This window comes from Cannabis sativa, chromosome 4 (genome assembly GCF_029168945.1).
Source record: "Cannabis sativa cultivar Pink pepper isolate KNU-18-1 chromosome 4, ASM2916894v1, whole genome shotgun sequence".
NCBI classification, from domain to species: Eukaryota; Viridiplantae; Streptophyta; class Magnoliopsida; order Rosales; family Cannabaceae; genus Cannabis; species Cannabis sativa.
Window position 1 is genome coordinate 29,521,460 of NC_083604.1, and position 14,734 is coordinate 29,536,193.

Sequence of the window (14,734 nt, forward strand, 5' to 3'; positions counted from 1 at the left end):
TGGTCCCTGTTTCATTAGTGTTTTGGATTTACACTAATGTGATAATCAGCGATGATGTGTACTTACACTTGGAGTAAGTGTTATGTTCTTTCCAGGACATTAGTAAAGTATACTAGTTTCGAATGTATGGAGTATACATTGGACTGGACCGATATTGCAACTAAGTTAAGATATTACAAACTTACCGTTATATATATCTTTCCAAGTCAATATCAATAGTTGATGTTAAGATTAAAAGAATCTAAATCCTGATATGCTTAGGCTCAACTAGGAGTACTATTCATGTTCTTCGATTTATTAGTGAAGCCTACTTTTGGGTCAAGGTGATATGTATATTTTGGGAACATGATAGTATGATTGAGTGGGAGTGCTGAACATAAATATGGAATCTATAGCTTCTACTGGTGTATAGAAGTTAAGTGATGATTCCCGTCGAGCTTAGCAAATAGAAGTAAATGGATGAGCTCTTGTTTAACTGACTAATTATTAGATCACAAAACACCATTTACAGGTAGCTAAGTGTTTTAAGGGGCAAAATACATTGAGGGGTGAGAACGGTAAAGAAATCCCATCTCGATGTAGATCATCTATATAACGCCCTAAATAATTAGGCACGCTACCCCAAAACTTATTATGAACCCTAATCCCCTAATCGGGATTACTAATTAAAATAGCGCAGAATTTAAACTTTTATATTAAACAGACTGAAAATAAAACTTGTAATATATTTAAACTTTTCAAAATAGTTGGGATCCCAAAAATATTTACAACTTATTACAAGTTCTTTCTTACTAGCCGGCCTAAGCGGCAAAACAGAATACAAAAGTCAACACTGTTAGACCCATAACCCGCTTGGTCTGAAGTGGCGTGAACATGTACATTCTTCGTCTGCTCCTGAAACTCATGGCAGATCAGCTAATGCCTTACCCTTTCCTGCACAGTAGAGCACCCGTGAGCCAAGCCCAGCAAGACAGTATAAATCACAATAAATATAATATGCTCATTTACATATGTCTGTATAGCACAGACCTAATCACTATATCAACATGCCCATTTATGTCTACATGGCGTAGACCTATGTGTTGCGCCCACACATCTAATTAAATCTACGTGACGTAGAACCACGTGTTGCTCTCACACGTCTAAATACATTAAGGCCTTAAAAGTGGTTCATCTCGGTTATGTGTACCGAGTCCAACCTGATTATGCCTTGAGCGCATAATCCTTAAATTTCATTTCAATTAACATGGCATGGCATTTATACACATATTTCACTAGGGTAATAACCCTAGGCTAACAAACCGTTCCTATTAGGGTAATAACCCTAATCCCGGTTACCATAACTCACATATATCATATTCAACATAAGCGCCACTGCGCATACTCTACGTGCAAACCACTGTCTTACCTGTTGTCCAGCTATAGAAGGAGATTCCAAATCCCCGGGTGCTCCTGATCAGGTGCCGGTAATCCTAGTCACACAAATCTGGGATAATTCATACTTAGGGTTAACCCCTGATTTTTAACTCAATAAAATTCAAGCATGGCATTTACAATACAGATAATCACATAGAGCTTGAAAAGAGCTTTCCAACGGTATTAAGAACGTCCCAAACGGAGTCCCGAGTCAAAAGTTATGGCCAAAACAAAATCAGGAAAAAGATGGCTCTCTGCCAGGTTTTATGGCCGCGGCGACCATAGATCTGGCCGCGGCCACTGGGTTCGAAAAACCCAGAAAACCAGATTTTAAGGTCTAAACATCCCCACTTTACCATATATTCGAACCTTAATCAATCCATACCCAAAATTAACTTCTTACAAATAAGAATCATCACAACAGAAAGCTAAAACAACAATTCCAACATGTAAACCCCTAATTTCAAATTATTCAACAACACAACAATCAAACTTCTCCAACAAGAACTCAAGCTCAAAACTTGAGCTTGACCTCAAACCAAACCAAATAATTCCAGCAGCAAACAACCACAACAACATGAGATTTAGGCTAAGAAAAACCCTAGAATTTCAACTAAAGCTCAATCAAACACCACAACAATGATTCAAGCACAAACATACTCAAATTAAACAAGAACTCACAATCATGCAACATATTACCATCTTCAACAAAATCATGCTTTTCCACAATAAATTCAGCAAGGATAACAAGGATTTAAGCTTCAAAGTTTACCTCAAAATTCAATTCAAATGCTAGCACAAAGATCCACCAAGATTAAGCTTCAAATCCCACCAATTTCTCACCAAATCAAAGAGAAAATAAGAGAGGGTTTGAGAGAGGGGAAGGGTTCATCCAAGGAGGAAACAATCACCAGAAAATTAATTTGTTTTCCCTCAAAATACCATTTTTATCAAAGTAAATCAATAAAGGTCAAAAGACCATTTTGCCCCTAAGGCTTAACACACACATATTCATTTTCAAGGGCATAAATGCCATTTCACACCCAAATATTGCAAATTAAATTTCAGATTATCACATATCAAATAAAATGCCAAATAATCAATTCGATTTACATTTCGGGCTCGAACCCGGTTCGGCCCGAAATTCCCGGGTGTGACTATACCGCGCCAACCTGTCAGAACACACCTGAAAAGACAACACAGGCATACTATATAATAATATAATTATATTAAGCACGTAATTAAATTAATCTCAACAATTTACCCTTCTCGGGTCATAATTACCAAAATGCCCCTGGCTCACCAACGGGGTCTTTAACATGTTAAATTTCATATAATTTCACATATATTGAATTATATAATAATATAATTCCTCAATTAACTCATAATTATCTAATTAGGGTTTTGCTAATCCTTTTCTTAATCCCGGGTATTACAATCTATATAGAGGATCTTTAAATCACAATAAGATTATAACAATGGTTAAATGAGATAGCATATTGATATCGTGGAACATATAATATGCTCTATATAAGTGTGAGAGTGCAATTCTAAGTTCTAAGGGTGGATTCAACGAAGAATTAATAAGTAGGAATTTACATGGTAATTTTTGTTCACTTATTGGAAGCTCAGCATATACATCCATGATCCCCATTCTAGTTAAGAACATTCTGCTTGTAAGACTCAATACTTGATTCGTGATTGATCAATTATAATTCTAAAGTTAGATTATGTCTAATTTATGAATTTTCACTAAGCAGGGGTGAAATTGTAAAGAAAAGAGATTCTAGGTTTATTTGTTTATTAATGGACTTTATATGTCTAGTTAATAATTAAATTAAATGACAATATTATTTAATAATCTATTTTAGTTATTAAATAATTAGTTTTGGCATTTAAATGGTTAGAATTGGAAAATTGGCGTTTTTGAGAAAATAGAAATAAAATTTGTTAAAACTGCAAAATCAAGTGGGGCCCATTATCACACCATGGTCGGCCACTATTTGTGGAAATTCAAATTGATTTTTTCATTATTTTAATGCCAAATAATTCCTAACCTAAACCTAGTAGTTGTCTATAAATAGAAAGTGATGGCTCAGTCAAAACAACACATTCATTAGTTATCTGACAGAAATTTTTCTCTTCAGAAAAACTGAGCCTTCCCTATTTTCTTCTATAGGCCGAAACCCTCTTCTGTTCTTCTCTTCCTAAATTTCGACCCTAGTGAAAGAGTAAGTGCCCACACACAGCAAGCAGTAACTCAATCATAGATTGGAAGACTGTGAAGGATCAAACTTAAAGAAGAAGGACATTCGGGCTCAGATCTTGATTATACTCTGCGACAGAAAGGATTCAAGGGTTAGAGATCTGAGTGGAAGGAGACATTAATTCCGCTGCATCAATGTAAGGTATTCTTAACTTTATATGTGTTTAATTTATCGTTTTAGAAAGTTCATATTTAGGGTGTTAAACAACATACTTGTGAGTAGATCTAAGATCCTGGTAAAATAAATTCCAACAATGACTCATTCCATTAAGATCTCTAGCCCTTGATTTCTTTTTTGTAGCAGAGCATCACCAAGATCTGAACCTGGATCTCTTTCTCTCCTTCTTTTGATGTTGAGTCTCCTTCTTGTTGTTTGGAATCTCCTATAGTCTTACACACTATGATTGAGATACCACTTGATGTGTGTGGGCACTACTCTATCACTCAAGGTTCAAAATTTAGAGAAGAAAAGATAAGGGAAGTGGTTCGGCCTATAGAGAAAAGAGTAGGAGGCTCAACTTTTCATCTGACAAAGTTTAGTGTGAATGAAAGCCTTCACTATGTATTTATAGGTAACCACCTAGGTTTAAGTTAGAATTATTGGGCATTAAAATAATTAAAAAATAAATGATAAAATCCTATAAGAGTGGCTGGCCATGGGCTTTGGATAATGGGCCTCACTTATGCAATTTTGCTGTTTTATCATTTCTGCATCTCATTTTTTCAAAAACGCTAATTTTCAAATTCAACCATTTAAATGGCAATTCTAATTATTTAATAACTAAAAATTAATTATTAAACAATATTGTCATTTAATATATTTATTAATTAGACATATAAAGTCTCTTAATTAATAAATAAACCTAGAATCTATTTTCTTTACAATTTTGCCCTTGCTTAGTGAAAATTAACAAAGTAGACATAGTCTAACTTTAGCATTATAATTGATTAATTAAAATCAATTAACTGAGTCTTACAAGCAATATGGTCTCAACTAGTATAGGGACCATGGGCCTATATTTCTGAGCTTCCAATAAGTCGAACCGAATTTACCAAGTAAATTACGTAACTTATTAATTCCTTATTGAATCCACACTTAGAACTTGGAATTGCACTCTCAGTCATATAGAACGCTCTATATGTTCCACGATATAGATACGCTATTAGTTATCCATTGTTATAATCCTAATTTGATCAATGACCCTGTAATAGATGATCTACATTGAATAGGCACTAAATTACCGTTACACCTTCAATGTATTTTATCCTTAAAACACTTAGCTCCGTATAAATGATATTTCAGCGAAGTGAAATGAGATCTCCACCATTTATCTCTGTGTAGCCAAGCTTGAAGGATATCACCGTTTCACTTCTAAATTCTTATAGAAGTTATAGACTCCATATTTATGTTAGCGCTACCACTCAATTATACTATAATGTTCCCAAAATGTACGTATCACCCTGACTGTTCAAAAGTAGGCTTAACTAACAAATCAAAGAACATGTATAATACTCTTGAGATCGAACCTAACCGTATCAAGATTAAGATCATTTGATCTAGGATCAATGGGTGATATTGAATTGAATAGATATTACGGTAAATTTTAATATATCTAATCAAAGTTCAATATCGGTCGCTTCCGATGCATACTCCACACATCCGATATTGGTAAACTTTGCCAATGCCCTGGAAAGGGCATAACACTTATCCAAGGTGTAAGAATACCTATCGCTGATTATACCATGTCAGTCTAAATCTAGTGTTCTAACAAATCAGGGAATAAACTTTCGAACATATAATTAAGATTATATTCTACTGTGTTGACAACACTATAATCATTAACAGATTTATATGTTCTGGACTTAAATAGAATTCATACATTATGTGTATGTAATCATGAAATAAATCATGTGAACCATGCAACATAAAATGTTATTTCTTATCTTTATTAATAAGTAAATCTGATTATATTGAAATGAGTTTTATTTAGGGCACAAAACCCAACAGTCAGTTCGATCAAGCACCTGTCTTTAAAATTGTAAACACCAGATGACGTGGGAGTGGTGCGTGGCGACCAAATGCTGGCTCGCAATTGCTATCGCATAGAGTTGCCACATAGAAAGGCCGATCATCAACTGATGACGATCTTGGCAAGAGAAAATGAGAAGAAAGATAAAGATCTTGATCCCCGAGTTCAAGATGAAAGAAACTTGTTAAAACCAATTGAAGAATCGGAGGAGGTTATTCTCGACTCAGGAAATCCCACCAAATGTGTATACATTAGGAAGAACCTTGACGAGCAACTCAAATAGCAATTAGTGAGCTTCTTGAAGGCAAACAAAGATCGATTCGCCTGGAGTCATGGGGATATGATAGGGATCGACCCTGAGATTATCTGCCATCACTTAAATGTTGATCCAAACTACCTGGCGAAGAGACAAGAAATGAGGCCCTTGGATTCCGAGAGGCAAGGGGCACTCAAATAGGACGTTGACAAGTTGTTAGTCAACGATTTGATCCGCGAGTTATTTTATCTTTTGTGGGTAGCCAATCCTGTTCTCGTCCAGAAACCTAATAGAACTTGGATAACTTGTATTGATTTCTACGATCTGAATAAGGCATGCCCAACGGACTGTTTTCCACTTCCCAAGATCGACACATATTCTTTTATGTCTTTTATGGACGCATATTCTTGATATAACTAGATAAAAATACATGTCCCAAATCAAGAACATACAAGCTTCATAACCAACATGGGAATCTATTGTTATAAAGTCATGTCGCTCAGATTGAAGAACGCTGGGGCAACGTATCACCAACTATTAAATGAAATGTTTGCAAATCAAATAGGGCGAAACATGAAGGTTTACGTCGACGATATGTTGGTGATATCGATAAAGAGTAGGGATCATACCAGAGACCTTGCGGAATGCTTTAAATATTAAAAAAGTATAACATGAAGCTAAACCCAAGAAAATGTTCCTTTGGAGTCTCCTTGGGAAAGTTTTTGGGATTCATAGTTAACGCGAGGGGTATTGAGGCAAATCCTAAAAAACTCAAGGCATTAATAGACATGCCATCCCCAACAAAGCCTAAGGAAGTACATGTTGGGTTTTATGCCCTAAACAAAACTCATTTCAATATCAGATTTACTTATTAATATAGATCATAACATTTAATGTTGCATGGTTCACATGATTTATTTCATGATTATATGTACATAATGTATGAATTCTATTTAAGTCCAGAACATATAAATCTGTTAATGATTATATTGTTGTCAACACAGTAGAATATAATCTTAATTATATGTTCGAAAGTTTATTCCCTGATTTGTCAGAACACTAGATTTAGACTGACATGGTATAATCAGCGATAGGTATTCTTACACCTTGGATAAGTGTTATGTCCTTTCCTGGACATTGGCAAAGTTTGCCAGCATCAGATGTATGGAGTATACATCGGAAGGGACCAATATTGAACTTTGATTAGATATATTAGAATTTACCGTAATATCTATTCAATTCAATATCACCTGTTGATCCTAGATCAAATGATCTTAATCCTAATATGATTAGGTTCAATGTCAAGAGTGTTATTCGTGTTCTTTGATTTGTTAGTTAAGCCTACTTTTGGGTCAGGGTGATACGTACATTTTGGGAACACGGTAGTGCAATTGAGTTGGAGCGCTAACATAAATATGGAATCTATAGCTTCTATCTAGCGAATAGAAAGTAAAGGATGATTTCCTTCGAGCTTAACCAAACGAAAATAAATGGTGGAGATCTCATTTCACTTAGTTGAAATATCATTTATACAGGGTTAAGTGTTTTAAGGATAAAATACATTTTAGGGTGTTACGGTAATTTAATCCCTTACAGTGTAAATCATCTATATAGATGATCATTGATCACATTAGGGTTATAACAATGGATAACTAATGATGTGTTTATATCGTTGAACATATAGAGCGTTCTATATACTGAGAGTGCAATTCTAAGTTCTATGCGTGGATTCAACGAAGAATTAATAAGTCAGTGAATTTAAGATATAAATTCTTGATGTGCTTATTGGAAGCTCGGATATATAGACCCATGGTCCCCATACTAGTTGAGACCATACTGCTTGTAAGACTCAGTTAATTGATTTTGATTAATCAATTATAATTCTAAAGTTAGACTATGTCTACTTTATGAATTTTCACTAAGCAAGGGCGAAATTGTAAAGAAAAGAGATTCTAGGTTTATTTATTAATTAAGAGACTTTATATGTCTAATTAATAAATATATTAAATGACAATATTATTTAATAATTAATTTTTAGTTATTAAATAATTAGAATTAGCATTTAAATGGTTGAATTTGAAAATTGACATTCTTGAGAAAATGAGATGCAGAAATGATAAAACAGCAAAATTACAAAAGTGAGGCCCATTATCCAAGGCCCATGGCCGACCACAATTTAGGGTTTTATCATTTATGTTTTTCATTATTTTAATGCCAAATAATTCTAACCTAAACCTAGGTGGTTACCTATAAATGGATAGTGATGGCTCTCATTCACACTTAACTTTGTGAACTTCTGTCAGATGAAAACTGAGCCTCTATCTTTTCTCTATAGGCCGAACCTCTTCCCTTCTCTTTTCTTCTCTAAATTTTCGAAATCCTTGAGTGAATGAGTGAGTGCCCACACACATCAAGTGGTATCTCAATCATAGTGTGTAAGACTGTGGAAAACCATCCAACAAGAAGGAGAATCAGCATCAAAGGAAGGAGAGAAAGAGATCCAGGTTTAGATATTGATAATGCTCTGCTACAGAAAGGAATCAAGGACTAGATATCTGAACAGAATGAGTCATTATATTCCGCTGCACCCAATGTAAGGTTTCCTAAACTTTATATGTGTTTATTTCATTGTTTTAGAATTCATATTAGGATGTTAATGAAACATACTTGTTAGTAAATCTAGATCCTGGTAAAATATATACAACAACTGGCCTCAGAGCCATGGTAATGATTTACTTTCATGAAATATGAATTAAAACGATGTTATGAGTTGATTTGGATGGTTTCATGTGGTTTATGTGCTTATTTGATGATAGTTTAGAAATCACAATATATGTTACTAAAATATTTTTTATTTCGATCTGGAATTATTGTTACTGGAAATTATACAAAAAATTAATAAATTTAGGCTTTTACAGAACCGAATTTGGATTTTTTATGAATTAGTGATGATTTTTTGAATTTGAACGAAAATATCAGGATTTGAATGCACACACGTGCGCGCGGACGCTCGGACAGCACCTTGTCTGAAGGGCAGCTCGCGCCCAAGTCCCAAGGTCAAATGAGGCTGCTTGCAGCCTCTTTCCTAGGCCAATCCCTTGCATCCGCGAGCGCAGGGCTATGCAATGCATACCCTTGTGCCTCAAACTTGTTTTCGTCATAACTTTTGATTCAAAAATTGTTTTTCATTGAAACAAAAGCCAATTTTTGGTAGAATTTTGTGTAGAATCTGAATTTTCAATTAAAAATCTAATTTTCAGAATAAAATTCATTTTTATTAATTTTTTTAATTAATTAAAATTAGTTTCTGAAATTAGTAGGCTTTGAATTTTGAAAATTTGATTTCTCACAAAGGAGCCTTATGGTTATTTTTGAAATTTTAGATTATTTTATTTATTTTAATTATAAGATCAGATATTATTTTTAATTAAATTTTAAATGATCTTACTTTAATATTAAAATATTATCTTTTAAAAATAATCTTGTTCCTAACCATATCATATCTTTTTCAAATTTGTTATTTTCAAAATATATTTTATTAATTAAAATTATAAGATTAGGAATATGTTAGGTTTAACATTTTATCTTATTAGACATTTTTTTAATAAAATTATATTTTGGCAAAAATAACATGAAGATTTGAAAAATTTGTTAGTTTAGTTTGAATAGATATTTTAGGGTTTCAAACCATAAATTTTTCAAAGTGATTATTTTATTATTTTTTTTAAATATTCTATCCATATAAAATATCTTATTTTTCAATTAGTTTATTTATGTAATATTTAAATTTATTAAATTATAAGACTCAGAATATAATAAAATATCTAAATTTAAAATTCAAGATATTATATTATATTATCTTATTAGAAATTTTAAATAGATTTAAATTTTGAATAAACTTGATATTTGAAAAATTAGTTAGATATTTTTGATTTTTTGTTAGAATTTAAGAAATTTAGGAGTTTGTTGAATTTTGAATTTTTTCAAATATTCTCTAACAACCTAAATTCGAATTCTAGTTAGGATATTTATTTTAAATTTTAAAATTAAGATATTTTAGCTTACTTTCCAGATATTCCAGATCAGTTATTATTGTTTGTATTGTTTGATTATATTATTATGTATTCAATTTTTTTTTTTTACAAACCTATTATTTATTTGATCTAAATTGCTATGATTAACTTGTTGACATATCCAATGATCTGATTTTAATCATAGTCCAATTGTCAAAAGATCTTATAAATAATTTGTAACAGGTAAATTTCAGAATTTCTTTCATTTGTGTAAACCTAGTAACATGATAAGGCCCATCCAAATCATTTGACCTGTTTGAACCTATATGTTTGCTATTGGGCTTAGATGCATATAGGAAGCCCATTTAAGTTTTACTAAGTAAATGGACTAGGTTGCTAAAAAAAATTTTGACATAAGTAAATTTATTTACGCCCAATTAGATTTGGGCTTATTCAATGAATAACAATTGTTTAATTAAAGGTTAAATTCCTCTCTTTTGGGCCTTGTGTGAGAGTTGGGGGCCAATAGAAGTGGGTACGACATACTGAACCCAGCTCCCCCTCACATGAACTACCCCAATTGTGAAGGCCCATTTGCCTTATTTAAATAATTGTATTAGGTTAATTATATTAGTCTACCTAATTAAAATTGAATTATCAACATAATTAACTTTTAAAGTATATGAAATTTATTTTTTCATTTAATATTTTAAAGTTAATTTTAGAAAAACACTTAGTGAATGAAATTATTCTAGATAGTTATTACTAGCACTAGTTATTTTTTCTAATATTTAATTAGGAAAATATCATAGATTGTGAAATTAATTGTTTAATAATTAATTTTGGTACAATCTAGTTAAGTATATTTTTCCTAGTATTAAAATAAAATTAATAATTAAGTCTCCTCTATACTTAATTATTTATTTCTTGAATTTAATACATTTAATTAAATTGAAAATTTAAATATTTAAGTTGATTTTCATCATGATACTTAAATATTATTATTTTCATGTTATTTAATTAAAATTGAAAATTATTTTAAGTTTGAAATCTTATTTCGTATAACTTAAATTTGAATAATTTTCAAAATATATTTTATTTTATTTTATTAATCTTTTTCCTACAATTTCGAAATTGCATTTTTTAAATGCAAAAATTTCGAATTTTATTTGAAAAATAGATTAAAGTTGTAAATTATTTATTTTAATTTTGGACTAACTTAAATCAATGATTTTTTCATTTAATGATTAATTAAAATAAATGAAGTAAAATATATTTAATGAGATTATGAATTACTTAGTCCATGAAAATCTAGATAGATATTATCTGTTTTTGCTTGAAGTATTTTTCTAGTGTATTTAATTAAATAGAAAATTAATATTTAAGTTGATTTTCATCATCATACTTAAATATTTGAAATTTTTCTTATATATTTAATTAAATAGGAAAATTATATTTTTTGTTCTAAATTAATTTTATTCATTAATTTTGGGCCAACATTAAATTAGAATAAGTTTTCCAGAATTTATTTTTATTTTATTTTAAAGCTTTTTTTTTGAAAATAGTATTCTTAAATACTTCAATTTTTCAAAATGCAATGTATATTTTATAGAAAATTAAATTTGAGTTGTAAATTAATTTAAATTAATTTTGTAACAACTTAAATTGAATATTTTTCTAAATATTTATTGGAAATTATTACTAAGATGGAAATAATTCATGTTATTTTCATATCCATCTACGTAAAATTTATAAATATTAAATTTAAATTTATATTTAGAATTTTTCATTCTAAATTTGAAATTTTAATTAAATAAATATATATATTTAAAATAAATAGATTAAAATAAATATTAGAAGAAAATACACTTTAAATAATGAGCTTTGTTATTAGGACATTCGATCTCCATTGTTGGTCTTACAATAGTTAAATGTTTTCAATATAACCTCGAGACGCTAGACTTCGTCCCCCTTATGGATTGTTATTTGTTGAACGCATTTAACACGGTAAGATCTCATTTGATAAGTGTTTTGTAAGTTTTCGTCTCTATTAGACTCTCCCCTACGGTGACTACTTAGACATAAAATTATAAAACATGAAACAATGGTGGAAGCTCATCAAATGAGAATAACCTTGACTCTCGCCTACCGGGACAACGTTGGATTCTTATTTTGATCGAATAAAAGGTTGCTAGAATGGTTGCATTTTAGATGAGATGACAACTCTATTCAATGAATGATACTTTGACTCTCGCCTACCGGGACACTGTATCAGTTTGTTGGAAACCTTAGAAATTATTTAGGATTGTATGTTTTAGGATTTTCACTTGTCCTTCCTACTTGCTAGATGTTTAATAATTTCTGAATTATGTATGAATTTATATTGAACCATGTTATTTTTTTGTTATTAAATTGTAGTTTAATTTCGAATCTTCATTGTTGGTCTAACTTGGTTTGTTTATCTAATGAGATAAATCCCTAATGGATTTTTCACCATTAGACATACATAATAGTGTTAGATCTCAAAAGATAAATATTGTATATGCAACATCTAGTTGTTCATCAATTGATGACACCTTAGACTAGTATTTTTACAATATGAAACAAGAAGATTGTATAAATAAGATTACTTTGTCTTTTGCTAATCGAAGCATCGTTGGATTCTTATTTAAAAACGAAATTATCCTAATTCCTCTTAGCTTATTCATTTCGAATTAGCTCAATACATATCATTGGATGAATGGTCTATAAATCATTTCATTTCATTCTATTTTCTCTTAAGAAATTAAATGACGCATATGATTATAATCCCGAAATTCTATTCCAAAATGATAAAAATCCTCAATCTTAGATATCTCCTACTTGTATGGGCAAATCAGACTTAAGAGTTATATTAGTAGTGGTGGTCCAAGAAAGTATTACTCATTATATTTGGTATAAATTTAAGTCTTTGACTTTAACTTTAGATTCCAAACAGAAATATTCTTACATTTCTAATTCCAGAATACAATACAGTTACACTGTCACAAGTGTTTAATAACCATCTTATATTAATGGATTCAAAAACTGTATGCTAAGTATGGAATATGAGTTTAGTATTCTGTGACAGGATCCACTTGCACTATTCTATGAACTCTTTGAAGTAACTAAACATAAGTCATCAAAAAGACACAACCACATTTTTTTTTTAATCTATGGCATTTGTATCTTGTTCATAGTGGTTTTGACAAGATCAATCTCTGCAAAGAGTTAATATGCCTATATCCACTGAAAGTTGTTCATCTCATTCGTAGATGGATGTACATTCAGGGGTGGATATGAGCTTTTCGTTATATTCTTAAAACGATGATTGTAGATTATACCTTATGCAAAGAAATTTGAAATGTTTGAAAAATTTCTGACTTCTAGCAATGGTGATTAACCATTAAGGTAAGTGGTTAAAGATCTTGCGAACTGATAGGGGTGGAGAAGTAGTTAGTAAATATGGAGTTCAAAGATCATTATTTTGATTTTTGAATTATATCCAAACTTACCTCCCAAGAAATTTCGATTTGCATATTGATGATTAGTAACTAGTTGTTGCCTAAGTCCTTCTATGGTAATACAATTTCAGAATGATGTAATGGTTGTATACTTAATGTAAATCATTACTAGATTCATGGATGACCTAATCAAAATCTTAAGAAAAGCTAGAACTGTTAACCATGGTTTGCTAGCTATTCTAAGTGATTAGGGGTGGACCATCCCATAGTCAATAGATAAGAAAGTGTTTGTTTAAACAAATACTACTTTTCTAAGAAAATGACTAAGTCTGAAAAGTAGCAAATAAAGGAGATATTTTTTTCTTGATTCCATAAGTGTTCTATCATCTTATTTGACATATGATGATCCCACTGCCTCTGTTGTCTTGTCACAACCAAAGAGGTCAATACCATTTAGTTTTCTTAGACATAATTCACGGTACCTTGTCGTAGTGGGAGAGTTTCTAGGAACTCACCTTCTTATGACTTGGAAGACACTAGTGATTAAAATCCATTGTGAGTTTAAACAAGTAATGGATTGTCAAGATAAGAAACTAAGAACAAAAGCCAATAGAATTATGGTTTAATCCATTCACATGGAATAACCTAAAGTTTTCTATTACAAGGACATAAAAGAAAATTTTACTTAATAAGTCTATTCAATGTACTTAACAAAACTTCCTGTTCCTAGTTAGGTTTGAGTTTATCTAAACCTATGGCTTGTGGTATACCTGGTAATTACTTACTCTAATGCAAGCAACTTACTTAATTAAGATGCTGAAGCATTTTTTTTCTAATGGCAATCTATAGAAGCTTCTCGACTTCTAGGCATAGATTTTAATTTATCTAAGGAAAAGTCTCAACTATTCCAGAAAAGATAAAGCCATGAAAGAATTTCTTAAATCAACAGTGAGAGCTCTTAGATATGCTTTTCTATGCCTTAGACCAGACACCTACTGTTGAGTGGGAGTAATGAGTAGGTATCAGATTAATCTAGGAGAAGAACATTGGAAGACAATCAAGTAAATCTTAAGATTAAGAAGAGGAACTATATGTTAGTCGATAAGGGTGTGTTTAAAACTCTTAGACTACACCACATCAGATTTCTAGACTTGCCTTTGTGTTAGAAAGTCTGCTGATAAGATGGTGATTACTCTGGGGGTGGAATAGTGATTTTGGAGAAGTGTAAAAACCTATCTAAAGTCTCTACATCTACCAAAAAGGGACTGAAT

General features: G+C 31.1%; 1 long non-coding RNA gene across 1 annotated transcript; it reads right to left on the reverse strand.

Moving 5' to 3' along the window:
- Window positions 1–652: 652 nt before the first annotated feature.
- Window positions 653–2,840, reverse strand: LOC133036478 (uncharacterized). The gene is made up of 3 exons (XR_009687110.1): window positions 2,189–2,840; window positions 1,409–1,472; window positions 653–933 (listed from the first exon to the last, which is right to left on the reverse strand). It is a non-coding gene; the product is annotated as an uncharacterized LOC133036478 (long non-coding RNA).
- Between the last annotated feature and the right edge of the window lie 11,894 nt (window positions 2,841–14,734).